Below are 11,624 nucleotides of genomic sequence, written 5' to 3'. Positions count from 1 at the left end.
ACTACAGTGGTTGAAGACTCCGAAGACTAGGAGATTTTGAAGGCTCTGAAGAATTCCCAGATTTTTATGACCTAGGAAGGCTACCCTTATGGAACTTGGCAGACTATGGAAGTTGTCAATACCCGAGATCAAGGTGTATCGGAGAAAGACCGGAACATGGAGCATTAGAACTCAAAGTTTTGTCAAGAAAACCCTAAGGCAGGAGATATCAACTATGAAGAGATAGCTCATGAAAATGACAAGAGCAGAAACACGGCTATCCATGATGTTATCGCCCGCTTATGCTATTGTCACCGTGCTGAGTTAAGCATGCATATGCATGGAAGGATTGGATGGTAGAAGGCTGATGGGGCACCTATCAGCAAGATGAAGTTTTAACCTTAGCCGGTGTATCACCAGGATCTGGAGTGTTACATCAAGAAGTTAAGATGGACCTACAAGAAGCAGTATTTGATAAGGAAGCGTTTCGTGAAGAACTCAGGACCCAGAAGCTGAAAGTAGCCAAGCTAGAGGAGCAAAACCTTGAGACATCAAAGATTCATCAGGAACTGAAGGACAGTAGGATCATGGTTCATGTCGAGGTTGATGAAACCCAGAAGTCTGGAACGCAACTCCAGAAATATTAAAGGACGTCACGATAGACTTTGCGACAACAGAGATGATCTGGCAAAAGAACTTGAGAAGGTCAAGCACGATCAGAAGAAGCCATCGAAGACATGAACAAGACTTGAAGAGTTTGGCGATTTTGAAGATTTATTGACCTTTAGAAGACCAAACCCCTGTTATATACCTACGTTAGATGCGACGTTTGTGAGCTATCATTTGTTTGATGTTTTTTTCTGACAGCCATAAATAAAATCTGCCTTTTCAAAAAAAATGCTTGCTTGTATTGTGTGCATCCCTCTCTCTCTCTCTCTCTCTCTCTCTCTCTCTCTTATCTCACCCCAAACCCATGGACCCATTAGAGGATGAATGGAGATGAGCTTGTACTTTCTGGACCGATAAGTCAATTGGAGATGGACCGATGGATTCAGAACATGGAGGATCACATGGAGAATAACCCTATAGCCGGAAAGGATATGACCCAGCATGCTCTTCAGTGCTTTGAAAGAGGTGCTGCCACTTGGTGGAGGATGTACCAAACCATCAATGGATGGCAAGGAGTAACCACTTGGAAGAATTTAAGTTGACTTTGCTAATGTCTCGGTTTGTGTCCAGAAATTGAAACCTTCTGGAAAGGATATGAAGAAACCCGGTGCATGCAAGCTTTGTGGAGAAATAGGACACGACCATAAGAAACACGAGGATGAATGCCCTAATTGTGAAGGAAGTCACCTAGCTGAAGAATGTCCAACAAGGCAGATCACTTGTTTCTTGTGTGAAGGGACTACCCACTACCCTGCTCAGTGTCACATTTACCCCATGGTACAAAGAACCATCCAGCAGAAGAAAGAAGCAATGAAAGGAGCCCTTATGGAAATTTTAGAAGAACCCGTGATGAAGGAAGAGGTGGAGGACACACCCAAAGAAGGCCCAATTAAACCCTGCACCAAGTCTTGCTATTCATGTGGAGAAGAAGGACACATCTCCCAGAATTGTCTGAATGGGGATCTAGTAGAATTCCCGACAGAGGAAGTGGAGTATGACCCACAGGAAATAGAAGCCCTGATTGGAACAGAAAAGTCCAGGAAGAGAAGTAGATTGGATTCCAGGAAGGACCTGAGTCATATCACCTGTTTCAGGTGCAAGGAGTCTGGGCACTACCTCAGCAGTTGCCCAAAAAGGAAGCCGAGGACCCAAAGAGGCTATGTAGTCTTAAGGAAACCGCGAGACTTGTCAGAAGTAATATGTTTCTGCTACAATAAAGCAGGGCACTTTGCCAGAGATTGTCCCAATGAGAAGGAGACTCGTGCTAAATAGTTGTGACGAAAAAGGAATATAGTAGTAGTAGTGGGAACATTTCGTTTTCAGTATTGAGGTGATGACTTGAGGCATGTAATAGATATGCAGGAGATTGTAGTAATTTGAGGATCAATAAAGTTAGCATCGTTAGTACTGATTGGATTTTATGAGTTGTTACTCTGTGAAGAAAGATTTTGACCATTTTCGAGGATATGAGAAATATGGTCTATGGATGAGTTGTGCATTTTAAGGGTGGTAGTAACTGTGAGGACACTTGACCCCTGGAAAGGATAATGATGTTCCACAGAGTGGACTTCATAAGTACGAGTTTTATCTCGATATGTGGGATATCCCAAGAGTATGAAGGGATGAAGTATTATTGGATACAAAGGAGATATAAGGTTGGTAATATGGAGCAATTGTGACTCCATGATGAGTTTGAGTAAGCACATCTTAGTCTTGAACAAATAGAAGGAAGGGAGACAATACAATTGGATGAATTTTAAGTATGCTAGGAAGCTGGAAGTTGGATGTTGGAATAACGATCAGTTGCCCCGAGGATGAGTTCAAGGTTTACAAGTGATGAGATGGGCCATAACCCACGGGCTCCAGGACCTGCCAAGAAGAAAGCACACTCTTGCTGAAGGAAAAACCCTGGAAGAAGTTACGATTTTATTGACAGATGATCTTATAGGAGTAACGCAAAACCTGAGAGTTGTGAAGGACCGATAGATGTTTGTTTAGCTTGCAGAATCCATGGATTTATCCGAACTTGGTTTGTCGACAATAGAAATTCTGCAATGCTTGTGAGGATGACCGAGTGTTACAATGCGAGATTCGCTAAACCATATACAAGGTAATGATTTGGGTGCGGGATGGATTGATCAGCATACCGACTTACTCTTATTGTTCGCCTTGCTATACAGGATGGTAAATCTGAGTGACTTGCCTATAGTAGAGAGACGACGATATTACACCTTGTTTAAACCTTAGAATGGTATAGCAAATTTTTTCCCTTGTACAAGGCAGCTTTTGCCAGCCGTAGGTTATACGGTGAGGATCAACCAGACCCATTTCCTGCAGGAGAAACCATAAATTGATGACCACCATGAGATATCGATAGTTGTTTACTTTTGGCGCCAGACCCGTCAGCTAAGAAGACCCAATCTCGGAATAACCTTACCAAGATGAAAGGACAGAAGAATTGCAGTAAAGGTTATGCCACTACCGGAAGAGCCCAGAGAAGGAATTTCCCGAGATCTGAGAAGACCGACACTGTCAACAATAAGGATGGAGTATATGAGTTTTGATGGAACAGTAACCATGTTTTTAAGGGTGGTAGCACCCCAAACCCCCTGTGATGATCGATGGATTTTGAGAAGACCCCAAACCTAACCTATTTCTTTCTAGCCTCTCCGAATCTCGAGGACGAGATTCATTTTAAGGGTGGTAGGTTTGTAACATCCCAAAATTCTAAATTTTGGAATGTTATAATAAATAGATAGATTTGATTGATTGTTTGATTGATTGACTGAAAGTGAGTGAAATTCGAAACTTTTTGAAAGTTAAATGAGAGGGAATAAAAGGACTTTCCCAAACATTCATCTTTTTGCATTTTGATCTCCGTGAATTCAAATTCTTTTCAACACAAAACCCTAGAGAGACGATGACATGACTTCTTCCATTTAATTAAATGAAAAAGGGTTGTTGAAAATATTTGAATTTCATTTGAAAATATTTCAAATTCAGAGACTTCAAGCAACTCAATGATTTTCATGAGAGAAGATAAAATGACTTCTTCAAAACATACGAAATATGAGTTGGGAGTTTAAAAGGATCAAATTTAAAGTCCTTTTGGAAATTATTTTTAATTCGGAGTTATTTGGGTTTTATTCAAATTGTTTTTCTCCAAAATTAAATATACGGAAAATAGGGTGACATGATTCCCTACAATAGAAAATTGGAGAAAGATTAATTTGAAATCATTATGGTATTTTTAAAATGATTTTTAGTGGGTTTTATTGAATCAGTAGCATTGTTTGATTTATTCGAAATTTTGTTGATTTTATTTAAAGTTATAAAAATGTTCACGTCGTAGAAAATTGTTTTCTGAAAATTTTGATATATTATATGTCTATAGTTTATTTTTATTTTACTTGGTTTACGCCCGAACTGGGCCGGCCCAGCTCCTGCCAGGCCGCGGCCCAGCCCAGCCGCTGCATCGCGTGCGCCTCGACCGGGCGTCGGTCTCCGCCTGCCGTACGCCATCGCCGCCGCCGCCGTGCTCTGCACGAACTCCCGCCGCCGCCTCTGCTTACCCCTCCTCCACGCCTCCCGATGCTCCCCTCCTCTCCTTTAAATAGCGCGGCCCCGGGGCCCTCCTCTCTGCTCACGCTGCCTCGCCTCCGCATCTCGCGCCGCCGCCGCACAGCGCCGTCGCCGCTGCTGCACACCACCAGCGCCGCCACCGCCGCTGCCCGTGCCACCACCGCTGCCTGACCGCGCCGGGCCGCAGGCCCCGCCGCCCACAGTCATCGCCGGAGCCGCCGCCCGCTTCGCCGTTGGCCGCCGTCGACCCGAACCGCCACCTGAACCAGTACAAAACCGCCCGGTCCATTTTTTAGGGTTTAGGTTTACTTCGGTTTTTCTTAAAAAACGATTTATTATTTAGTTTAGTTATTTTGTGACCGTTCATTAGTTAGGGTTTTGTAACGAACGGTTTTCATCGCATATGCTTTTGTAGCGAACGTTTGTTCGATAGGAATTTTATTTTCTTTTTATTTTCGACCAGGGACCCATCCGTGAATATTTTTATTTACAGTTTAGCCCCTGTTTTTCAAACGATCACTACTTTTTACTCGTTTGTCGAAATCCAACGAAACCAATGCCCACTTCTTCGTTATGATCCCCTCTTTCCAGATAAACAACTTGAACATCTTTTTGAATGTTTAAAATTTGATTTCAAACATATTTGAATTTGAATCTTCTTTTGATCGTAACTCGAGTTTTATAACTCCGTTTGAGTTGAGTCTTTTTGCAAATTAAAGCTCTTGACCTAAACTTTCTGATAACGCCAAATTCACATAATTTTGGTACTGTTAGAAATTGTTTTATGTTGCAAGAGTTATTTGCTTGGTTTTGATGTTTTCCGAATTGTTTTCTTCGATCTTTCTGATCTTTTGAGTGATTGCTTATGTGTGGTTACTATTGCTTGCTTACGATAGATTGACCGGAGTGTGACAAGTAGAACTATCAAGAGTTTTGAGTGTGAATCATCTTCATCAACAGTACATGCAAGTTCACACTTTGATCATATCCCTTTCATACCCAGTTTTTATGCATTAGTTTCACCCTCAAACGTTGCATGGCTAGGAGTTGATAACATGTGGGTATCGGGAAGTAGTTGATGAGGTAGGAACCTATTGCCCTGCATTCAAACCTTGGGAGTTACTTTTACATTGCTTACATTGCTATGCTATGCTCGTAGACGTGGTTTGAGTTTGAGTGTATTCATGACAAATGTGAGTATTCTTAATTAATGGTTAACTTAAGGTGGCAACCTTAATACAGATCTGGGTGGATTGAGGCACCTGGGGTATCCAGTGATTGCCTGTATTTTTGGAAATCCCAGGGTACCGTGTGATTCTCCTATGGACTGCCACCCAGGCTCAAAGGGATCATAAGATTATTCATGCTAGAAACTTCTGTGTGCAGCCACAAGCTATTATGGGCTCTAGCATAGTTGATTAAGTCGTGTGAACTCTTACAGTGATAGACTAGCAGATGTAGGGGATGTAGGTGGTATTGTTTACCCATCGTAAGGTGCTAACGCTTCTGAAAGACTGTGTCTCGGTCATCCGTTTCTCAAACACCATGTAGTGCAAGAAATCCAACGGAGGAGATCGAGTCTTTTGGGGAAAAGTGCGCAAACCTCTTCAAAGTGTACAAACTAATCATGGTTAGCCGTGTCCCCGGTTATGGACATCTTGAGTATCTGGTTCTTGGATTATCATGTTGATCTCATCACTCTATAATTAATTTGTTGGGTTGTTAATGATTACTTTTAATTGGGATTGAGATGGGGTTTACCATTCTCAATGTTTTCAACCAACTTTGTAGTTAAATAAAATATATTCCTTTGCAGTAGGGAAAAATTGGCTTTTCGCAAAAACATTATAACCATAGAGCTTTTCCACCAGCCATATATGCATGTAGTGATATTTATTATTCATCATTATCCTACGGTGTGAATTTGCCAGTACATTCAATGTACTGACCCTTTGTGGCTGCAACGTCTCATGTTGCAGGATTCTTACGATGAGTAAGTGATACGTTAGGGTTACGATTTCTACACTCAACTTTGCCGTTGGTGTTGATGGAATCCACAACCTTGTTGTTACTTCCGCTATTTGGATTGAGGTAATAGTATTTACATTACTTTATACATGTGATTTACCTCTGTTATAAATCCTCGAGTACTGTGTGTGTCAGCATACCGATCCAGGGATGACACTTAAGCACAGAGACTTGACCGTCTGAGGTCGGGTCGCTATAGTCAAAGACAAGGTTCATAATTGTTCTCACACAATGTCTGTTGTACCATATCATTTCTACAATTTATATTGAGAAACATAAGCCACAGAAACTAGAAAACAAGCAAACTATGCAATGAAAACAGAATCTGTCAGAAACAGAACAGTCTGTAATGATCTGAACAGCAACCATACTTCTGCTACTCCAAAAATTATGAAATAAATTGGTGGACATGAGTAATTTGTCTATTAATATTCTGCAAAAAGAATCAACTCAAAAGCACTCTTCTGTAAAAAAAAATGACAGCTAATCTCGTGAGTGCAAAGTTTCTGTTTTTTTACAGCAAGATCACATTAACTTTCACCCAAGTCTTCCCAAAGGTCTTACTTGGCACTTTATTTAAACTAAAGCTATAATACATGATTACTACTGTAGCTTAATATTGTGAACACACAAAAACACTAAGGGTAAATATTGGGTTGTCTCCCAACAAGCGCTTTTCTTTAATGCCTTTTAGCTAGGCATGATGATTTCAATGATGCTCACATAAAAGATAAGAATTGAAACATAAAGAGAGCATCATGAAGAATATGACTAGCACATTTAAATCTAACCCACTTCCTACGCCTAGGGATTTTGTGAGCATGCAATTTATAGGAACAAGAATCAACTAGCATAGGAAGGCAAAACATGTATAACTTCAAAACTTTAAGCACATAGAGAGGAAACTTGATATTATTGCAACTCCTACAAGCATGTATTCCTCCCTCATAATAATTTTCAGTAGCATCATGAATGAGTTCAACAATATAACCATCACATAAAGAATTCTTTTCATGATCTACAAGCATAGAAATTTTACTACTCTCCACATAAGCAAAATTCTTCTCATTCGGAATAGTGGGAGCAAACTCAACAAAATAACTATCATGTGAGGCATAATCCAATTGAAAATTAAAATCATGATGACAAGTTTCATGGTTAACATTATTATTTATAGCATACATGTCATCACAATAATCATCATAGATAGCAACTTTGTTCTCATAATCAATTGGAACCTCTTCCGAAATAGTGGAATCATTACTAACTAAAGTCGACACTCTTCCAAATCCACTTTCATAAATATCACACTAAGATTCAACACCCTCCAAAATAGCGGGATCACTAATTCCTAAAGTTGGCACTCTTCCAAACCCGCTTTATATGATAGTATTATTCATACTCCAAAAGATATAAGTGAAGTTCATGGAGAATTCTACAATTAATATAGACTAACCAATATCCAAGCTCAAAATATATAAGTGAAGCACACGAAGCATTCTATAAAACCATACTCAAAAGATTTAAGTGAAGCACAAAGAGCATTCTATAAGATCATTGAAGGGATATCTCATACTAGCATGGTTCCTAAAGAAAAAGAAAAACACAAAGGACACAAATCATGCTAACAAAACAAAAACCGAGGTATACCGATAATTGTTGAAGAAGAAAGATGGGATGCCAACCGGGGCATCCCCAAGCTTACATGCTTGAGTATCCTTGGAATATTTACTTGGGGTGCCTTGGGCATCCCCAATCTTGAACTCTTGCCTCTCTTTATTCTTCTCACATCGGTAACTCCTCGTTCTTCGAACACTTCATCCACAAAAACTTAACAAAAAATTTGTGAGATTCGTTAGTATACTAAAGCAATCACTACCTTTAGGTACTGTTGCAAACTCATTCCAATTTCATATTAGCACTTTATCTACTGTATTCTGACTTCACCATGGTTCATACCCCCCGATACTACCCATAGATTCATCAAAATAAGCGATCAACACATAGAAAACAAAATCTGTCAAAAACAGGACAGCCTGTAGTAATCTGGAAGTTTAGTATACTTCTGTAACTCCAAAAATTCCAAATAAATATGAGAATTTAAACATATTGTACAGAAGTAATGTGCAAAAAGTTTCAGACCCATTTGACTTTCCAGTAAAAAATGTAAATTCACGCGCTACAGCCAAAGTTTCTGTTTTTGTACTGCACATAATAAACAAGCAATCTAATCATCCTAAAACCAAAGCTTGGCACATTATTTTTGTAATACAATGGATATATACAAGGGGATAATTATTTTCAGAGAATCTTCCATGAATTTTTTTACATTGTTTCCATGAGCATGAACACAAGTGCTCAAGGTCGACCCTCACTTCTTCAATGCATAACCTTCCAACCACTTCTCTTATTGAAAAACTTTTTAGGCAAGATAGGCTAGTAATTTTTTTTTTGTATTTTCATTCTTTAATTTTGTTTGTATGTTTCACCCACAACTAAACAGAAACAAAAAGGAAAAACAAAATCTACTTTGTGAAGAAAGCAAACAAGCACACACGAGAATATCAACCCCACGCTATTGCTCCCTGGCAACGGCGCCAGAAAAGAGCTTGATAATCCCCAAGTGCAGGGAATCATCGTAGCAATTCCCAATGGTGGAAGTGATAAGTATGGAGTGTCGAACCCACAAGGAGCTAAAGGTAAGATCAATATTCTCTCAAGTCCTATCTGCCACTAATACGACTCTACGTACACCGAACGTTTGCTTCCAACTAGAAACGAGAAATAAAACTACGTTGTGGGTATGAAGAGGATAACTTTGCATGATATCGGAGAGCTATAACATAAAAGTAGGTGTTGTTATAAATAGAGAGTGTGGAAAAATGATGGGTCGGTGTGCGGAATTATCCTAGGCAATTGTTAACAAGACCGGTAGTCGTCATTGCAATTTCATATGAGGGAAAGGCATAAGCTAACATACTTTCTCTTCTTGGATCATATGCACTTATGATTGGAACACTATCAAGCACCCGCAACTACCAAAGATCATTAAGGTAAAACCCAACCATAGCATTAAAGCATCAAGTCCCATTTATCCCATATGTAACAACCCCCTTACTCGGGTTTATGCTTCTGTCACTCAAGCAACCCACTATAAGCGAATCATGAACGTATTGCAACACCCTACAGCGGGAACCCCTCACGCTTGCGCGACACGGAGGGCACAATAGGACAGCACCAAAATAAAACATACAACTCGTACCAATCAGATCATCAATAAACCCAAAGATAAAGGATATCCACTCAAAACATCATAGGATGGCAACACATCATTGGATCATAATATGTGGCATAAAGCACCATGTTCAAGTAGGGATTACAGCGGGGTGCGGGAGAGTGGACCGCGTAAAAGAGATGATGATGGTGATGTTGATGAAGACGATCACCGCAGCGATGATTCCCCTCCCGATGGCACTCCGATGCCACTGAGAGAGAGGAGGAGAGGTTCTCCCCCTTGTGCTTCCTCCTCCATGGCCTCCCCCCTAGATGGGGAGAGGTTCTCCCTCTGGTCCTTGGCCTTCATGGCGATGATGGCCCCTCCGAGATCCTCCTCCATGGCCTCCGGTGATGATGGCCCCCTCAGGCAGGGTGCCAGAGAGGGCCTAGGTTGATTTCTCATCGCTATAGAGGCTTGCGGCGGCGGAACTTCTGATCTAGGTTTCTTTCTGGGGGTTTCTGTATTTATAGGAATTTTTTGCGTCGGTTTCACGTCAGGGGGGTCTCCGAGTCGTCCACGAGATAGGGGGGCGCGCCCTCCACCCTCGTGGACGGCTCGGCACTCTTCTGGCCCATCTCCGATGTTCCGTGGGCTTCTTTTGGTCCATAAAAAATCATGAAAAGGTGGCACGTCAATTGGACTCCGTTTGGCATTCCTTTTCTGTAAAACTCAAAGACAAGGGGAAAACAGAAACTGGCACTGGGCTCTAGGTTAATAGGTTAGTCCCAAAAATCGTATAAAATAGCATATAAAACATCTAATATGGATAATATAATAGCATGAATACTTCATAAATTATAGATACGTTGGAGACGTATCAGCAACCCATCATCTACTTATTACTTCCCAATGCCTTCCCCTAGGCCCAAATAATGGTGAAGTGTCATGTAGTCGACGTTCACATAACACCACTAGAGGAAATACAACATACATCTCATCAAAATATCGAATGAATACCAAATTCACATGACTACTTATAGCAAGACTTCTCCCATGTCCTCAGGAACAAACGTAACTACTCACAAATCATATTCATGTTCATAATCAGAGGGGTATTAATATGCATAAAGGATCTGAACATATGATGTTCCACCAAATAAACCAACTACCATCAACTACAAGGAGTAATCAACACTACTAGCAACCCACAGGTACCAATCTGAGATTTTGAGACAAAGATTAGAGACAAGAGATGAACTAGGGTTTGAGAGGAGATGGTGCTGGTGAAGATGTTGATGAAGATTGACCCCCTCCTGATGAGAGGATCGATGGTGATGATGATGGTGACGATTTCCCCCTCCCGGAGGGATGGTTCCCCGGCAGAACAGCTCCGCCGGAGCCCTAGATTGGTTTCGCCAGGTTCCGCCTCGAGGCGACGACGCTTCGTCCCGAAAGCTTCCTTCTGATTTTTTCCAGGACGAAAGACTCCATATATAAAAAGATGGGCACCGGAGGCCTGCCAGGGGGCCCACGAGGCAGGGGGCGCGCCCTCCACCCTCGTGGACAGGGTGTGGCCCCCCTCTGGTGCTTTCTTCGCCCAATATTTTTAATATATTCCAAAACTAACTTTCATGGAGTTTTAGGACTTTTGGAGTTGTGCAGAATAGGTCTCTAATATTTGCTCCTTTTCTAGCCCAGAATTCCAGCTGCCGGTATTCTCCCTCTTCGTGTAAACCTTGTAAAATAAGAGAGAATAGGCATAAGTATTGTGACATAATGTGTAATAACAGCCCATAATGCAATAAATATCGATAGAAAAGCATGATGCAAAATGGACGTATCAACTCCCCCAAGCTTAGACCTCGCTTGTCCTCAAGCGGAAGCCGATAATGAAAAATATGTCCACATGTTTAGAGATAGAGGTGTCGATAAAATAAAATACGTACATGAGGGCATCATGATCATTCTTATAACAGCAACACACACACACACACACACACATATATATATATTGTCATATAATTTCTTATGCTAAAGTAACAATCTATTCACAATGTCAAGTATGAATCAGAAACTTCATTGAAAACTAACAAACTATGATCTCGGTCATTGAAGCAATTGCAATTTATCATAGCATCAGAAAGAGTCA

Source organism: Triticum aestivum, chromosome 1D, assembly GCF_018294505.1.
Source record: "Triticum aestivum cultivar Chinese Spring chromosome 1D, IWGSC CS RefSeq v2.1, whole genome shotgun sequence".
Taxonomy (NCBI): domain Eukaryota; kingdom Viridiplantae; phylum Streptophyta; class Magnoliopsida; order Poales; family Poaceae; genus Triticum; species Triticum aestivum.
The sequence above is the reverse complement of the archived record's forward strand: the minus strand, read 5'-3'. Positions refer to the sequence as shown.